Source organism: Chlorocebus sabaeus, chromosome 9, assembly GCF_047675955.1.
Source record: "Chlorocebus sabaeus isolate Y175 chromosome 9, mChlSab1.0.hap1, whole genome shotgun sequence".
Lineage (NCBI taxonomy): Eukaryota > Metazoa > Chordata > Mammalia > Primates > Cercopithecidae > Chlorocebus > Chlorocebus sabaeus.
In genome coordinates, this window is record NC_132912.1 from 60,626,773 (window position 1) to 60,632,772 (window position 6,000).

The 6,000-nt window shown below is 48.9% G+C and overlaps 1 pseudogene; it reads right to left on the minus strand.

The window, feature by feature from the left end:
- Nucleotides 1-2,238: 2,238 nt before the first annotated feature.
- Nucleotides 2,239-5,459, minus strand: LOC119627890 (uncharacterized; annotated as a pseudogene).
- Between the last annotated feature and the right edge of the window lie 541 nt (nt 5,460-6,000).

The following is a 6,000-nucleotide window of genomic DNA, read 5'->3' on the forward strand; positions in this document are numbered from 1 at the left end:
CCAACTTCTCAATGCATCCTCACACGGCAGAAAGAAGGTGAGAGAGTTGGGGTGCATGTGATAAGGGCACCAATCCCATTCATGAGGGCCCTGCCTCTGAAAGGCTCCACCTCCTAATATCACATTGGAGGTTAGGATTTCAACATCTGAATTTGGCGGGGACACAAACACTGACTCCATAACACTTGCCGAATCTGATTTCTTAAAAATGAAATTCTTGTGCATTAGGAAAAAGCCACAAGTAAGGGTAAAAGATAAGTGACAGAGTAGAAAATATTTGCAATCAGTGTAACGAACTGCAGCTCAGTAAGAAAGCAATACAAGCCCCAGTAGGAAATGGAAAAAACTAGATGGATAGGAATAAGTAAATATAATCAAAGAAATGGAGAAAGTCAAGAGAAAGGTTGCTCAATTGTACCTGTTTCAAAAAAATAAACACTTTAAAAAATGCAACATTGCTGGGCGCAGTGGCTCACACCTGTAATCCCAGCACTTTGGGAGGCCGAGGCGGGCGGATCACAAGGTCAGGAGATCGAGACCACGGTGAAACCCCATCTCTACTAAAAATACAAAAAATTAGCCGGGCACGGTGGCGGGCGCCTGTAGTCCAGCTACTCAGGAGGCTGAGGCAGGAGAATGGCGTAAACCCGGGAGGCGGAGCTTGCAGTGAGCTTGCAGTGAGCTTGCAGTGAGCCTGGGGGACAAAGCGAGACTCTGTCTCAAAAAAAAAATAAAAAATAAAAAAATGCAACCTTGTATTTTGGCAAACAGATGGCAAAAAAAAAAAAAAAAAAAGAGAGGGAGAAAGGAAAGGTTTGTTAAATCCAGGGCTGGCAAATATATAAGGAAATAGACATCCCCAAACACAGTTGATGGGTATAACTTGGTACAAACTTTCCGGGTGAAAATGTGGTTCTTCTTGAAATGTAAATGTCATGTTTGCCTAGTTTGACCTTGGGGTCAGAGGTGGCATCAAGACAGAGACAAGCACTTTGCTCCTAGGCCTAGGGGATAGGACCCCAGGAGGGCAAGGTCAGTGTGTGCTGAATGGACTGGGGGATGGGGTGGGTGGATCTTAGGAAAGCATCCATTCTGGGCCACCAAAGCAGGGCTTCTCTCCTGCCCCAGGGTTGAGGTGGCTGCCTCTAGAGTGTTTTCAGGAGTGCCCACAGAAAGGCCCTGGGACACAGGGTCTGGCTGGGAGGAGCCCTCTCCTTCACAGGCCAAGGCTGCAACTGCAGAGCCAATTGCAGCAGCCTGAGAGGACAGGAATTCCCTTCCTCGGAGTCTGTCAGAATCCCAAGTGACCAGGAGGAAACTGAGGCTCTGGCAGGGGAAAACACTTTGGAGGACCACCCACTCAGAGAGCAGATTGTATCTGTGGGCAGGATGGGAGCTAAGAGTGGGAGCCAGCTGGATCTCCCTCCACTTCCTCGAGATCTGCCTGGGACACTGCCTGGTTCCCGCTGCTCTGGAGGGACTGTTCCTGAGCTGTGAAGTCCTGGGATCCTGGGCTGTGAAGTCCTGGGATCCTGGGCTGTGAAGTTCTGCGATTCCTTCAGTTCTGAACTGTGTGTATTCTCCAGCAGGAGGGGCAGCCCTGGACTCCCGGGCTCTGCCCAGGCTTCCCAGAAGCCTCTCTGGGAAGAGTGGGGGCCACTGCCTTTCCACTTCCCATGGCAGTCCCTGGCCCTGGCCTCCTCCAGGGCTCTGCAACCCTCTCCAGGCCCCCTGGCATGGTACCCATGCCCTCCTCGGGAGAATAGGTGGGGTGGGGTGGGGTGGAGGGCTCGACCTGTATAGATGACCCAGGGCTGTTCCATCTTCATCCTTGGGCTAAAAGTAACCCAAGCTTCAGGGACCCACCTCCCAACCGCCACCAGGCTGACCCCACTCCCATTTCCTGGGCTTGCCTGGCCCCTCCCAGCAGGCACCTCCAGCTCTCTCCACCTCCAGCACTGAGCTCTACAAAGCAGCTCTGAACTTAGTTCTCTTCTATGTCTTTGGTTTTCTGTTTGTTTTCATCTTTAATTGTATATTTCTTCTCCTCTCTTAAAAGAAAGGAAAGAAGCCATTTTTTAAATTGTTTTTGGATTTTTACATCAAAGCCTTCACAGTTTGAGATATTTTCATTCGTTTTGATCTCATTTCTATTTCTCTGCTTTCCTTGTGTTTCTTTTCCATTTTTAACTTTCTGAGCTGCATGTTCGTTTTGGTGGCTTTTTGATCCAAAATGGCTTATGGAGAAGGTGGCAGATGTACTACAGGAGACCCTGGTGGAGGAGGTGGCTGAAGTCCCAGGGCCCACGAGTGGAGATTATTGAAGCAGCTGAGGAGATTCATGTGAAGGTGGTTATTGAGGGGCCAGACGCCACCCAGAAGGGGTGGCTGAGGATCCAGAGGTTACTAAGTGGAGATGTAGTCGGAGGTCCCAGAGGCCTCACAGAACAAAAAGGTGAATGATGTCCCAGAAGAAGGCAGCTACAAAAGATGGATGAGGTCCTGGAGGGAAGACACATGCTGGACGTGGATGAGGTCTGGGAGGACCAAGAGCTGCAGGAGGTGGATGAGTTCCCGGAATACAGACACATGTAGCATGTTGATGAGGTCCCAGAAGACTTACAAGTCCAGGAGGTACATGAGGTCCTGGAGGACCAACAGCTGCAGGAGGTGGATAAGGTCCCAGAAGACCTACAGCTGCAGGAGGTGGATGAGGTCCGAGATGACCACCAGCTGCAGGAGATGGGTGAGGTCCCAGAATACCTACAGCTGCAGGGAGTGGATGAGGTCCCAGAGGACCAACAGCTGCAGGAGGTGGATGAGGTTCCAGAGGACTGACAGCTGCAGGCAGTGGATTAAGTCCCGAAGCACAGACGCATGCCACGGGTCAATGAGGTCTCAGAGGACCAACAGGTGCAGCAGGTGATTGAGGTCCCGGAGGATTGACAGCCGCAGGTGGTGGATGAGATCTGGAAAGACAGGCAGCTGCAGCAGGTGGATGAGGTCCTGGAGGACTGACAGCTGCAGGAGCTGGATGAGGGCCCGGAGAACACTCAAGTGGAGGAGGTGGTTGAGTTTTCAGGGGACTCTCTAGTGCAGGACGTGGTTGAGTTCCCAGAGGACACTCCAGTGGAGGAGTTTGTTGAGGTCCCAGAAAACCTCCAGATGGAGGGAGTGGTTGAGTTCCCAGATGACACCCAGGTGGAGGAGGCGGCTGGCAGCCCATCAGTGATCCTGAAGGGCCAGCTATGAGATCGGGCAACTAGGGCTGTTCTGAGAAAGGATGAGGCTTCCCTGCAGCCTCATTGACCTGCAAGTCAGGAGGAGAAAATGTTTTGAAATATATGAATATGATGGACAAAAACACCAAAACCAACACAAGTTGCACCTTATGCCGCAGGTGATAGTCCCTTGCACCTTTCCCTCCTCCAGGTTTCAAAATGCCCCAGCATCAATGCCCCCCCACCCAAAAAAAAAAAAACAAAAAAGAAAACAAACAAACAACTCCCCTCAACCGAGTCCTGCCAATGGCAGGGGAGTGAAGAAAAGTCATGGGGACAAACTGCTATCCCCACACACTACTCTGTCTGCAAATGTAGGCAGGCTGGGGGCCTGTCCCTGGGAAGACAGAGTCATAACCCAGTAACAAAGAAGCATGTTTCTGACACAGGGGTGTCTATGTCTATCCTCATTCCTCCCTCACCACCATCACCAGAGCATGTTCCTTGCATCAGATAAACAGAGAGAAAGGGAAATATGAAAAGCCCATTGTCCACATATGAGTTGCGGCTACTCTTAAGAGAATGGCCTCCAGGCTTTTCATGTGCGGTCTCTGATTCTCAGAAATCTGCAAGGTCAGTGTGACCACCCTGCTGCAAATCTAAGAAAACAGAGGCTCCCAAAGGAAGGAGAAATTTCACCCAGCATCACACAGCTGGCAAGAAGCAGAGTGGAAGTCCATTCCAGCTCTGCCTGCAAGACCCTCTCGTCCCCCTTCTGCTTCCCTTTTTGACAAAGGGTCTTCCGCATTTTGGAGGTGCCATCCATGGGCACAAAGAGCTCTGGGGAGATGGGGATTCCTGAAGAGCTGCAGGGGAACTGGGAGAGGGTTTTCTGACAGAATAATCCTACATACAGATATCAGTTTGGCACGGCTATCATATTTCTTTAACTTCTAGGTAATACCAAATTTTAAGTGCACTATGACATAAAGGATAATTTTGTCCATAGAAAAATGAGGTGGGAATTCTCAACAACAGAAACAGTTTAAAAATGTGTTTGATTTCAAGTGTATGAGTCCCATGGTGTGTGATCAGAGGATTCAGCAGCTGTCGGAGACACAGAAGCCACACGAGAACCAGCTCGGCTGAGCATCAGTTAAGGCCTTCGTTGGGAATTGTGCCTGTAGGCAATGAGTGACGTCCACTCTCCACCACCTCACAGCCGGGGCACATTTTCTATTAAAATATGGAACCTCTGACACTTAGAATATTAGATCAAGGGCAACACTGGGTGAGGGTGGGGCCGTTCTTGCTCAACACAGTTAAGAACAGACGGGACTGTGATGAACTATGGAATTGACTTTGCCAAAGAACATTCAAAATTGCACAAAGCACATATTAACGTTGGATCGATGAGTTTTCACTTCTGGGATTATGGCGGATATTCTGAAGGTTAATTACCTACCTTATTGCAGAAAAGAAAATCCCAGCAACAAAAAGAAACCCCGCATATTTTGGGAAGGGGACTCCACACCATCGTGAGTAAAAGGGATCAGCAGGGTCTACTGGGCCATAAGACCGACCGCAGTGGAGCTCAACGGCATCCTCTCGTTATTTCTGGAAACAGAACTGTGACAGCCCTGCAGCCCTTGGCCCTTAAGCCTTTATGGCTTCCTGACTCATGTGTCTCTCTGGAACTCCCTGCTTTTCCATCATTTCCCATCTTGAAGATAGAGAAAAAGAATTGACCTAAAGAATTAAAACACCATGTTTTTTACTAGACACTCAAAAGTTCATCTTAAAACAAAAACATCCTTAAAATTTGTCCATCACAGTTACCTACCTGTGCTGCTTGCAGGCAGCCTTCCTCTCTGCTGTCTCCCTCTGCAAGGCTTGGGCACAGAGCTGTGGGGAGAAAAATACATCCATGTCCTGACTTGGCAGACTATGCCCAAAAGCAAAGAGGGGGAAAAAAACCCCAAAAACTTACCCAGTTGTTGAGGGCCTTTCTTGCAGCAGAAGGGGTGATCTGGAAAAGCCAACACCTGAGAAAGTGTGTGTTGAGAGAGTCTAGGGGCTGTGGCATCATCTTCATGAGCGCTTAAGGATCCTGCAACTGCGGGGAGGAAGGCTCCTTACCTCGCATCTGTACGAGTCCTCTACCCACCGCCGCAGCTCTTGTCTGTCTTGAATCGTTTTCCTATGGTTTAGAATCACTTTCGTCAGACAAAGCATCATCTTCAGTACGATTTTAAATAATCTGCCATGTTCCTGACGTCCTCACAACTGACCCCTTACACAATCTATCTGTACATAGAAAACGTATTTCACATGGTTATAAAAGCACAGTATGATCAAAACTGTTGCTGTAATGCTTCCTCCTCTTTTACTTAATGCCTGCTGGGTTGTGAGTTGACAATTTCCTTACCCATTTTCAGTATGTCCCTAATTCATCCTTCACTGGGCATCTTTTATCATGAAGCTCCATTCTCCTGGAATTAATATCCTTGCCATATTTCACAGGGCAGACACAGCTGAGCTGATGAACAGGCACAGTCCTTTTGAAGAATGGGTTGATCCTACAACAACACGCTTTCCTAAGGATGATGACAACTCACACCACCCCTAGAACGGCTGGTATGAACCGAGTTTCCACACAGTCGGGCCGGCATTGCAGTCGAGATATTTAGCTACTTCACATGTTTTGATCACTGGTAAATCTTAAGGTACTTTGTGTTCTCTTGTGTGAATTCTCTCCCTCTGGATCTCTTCTGACCAT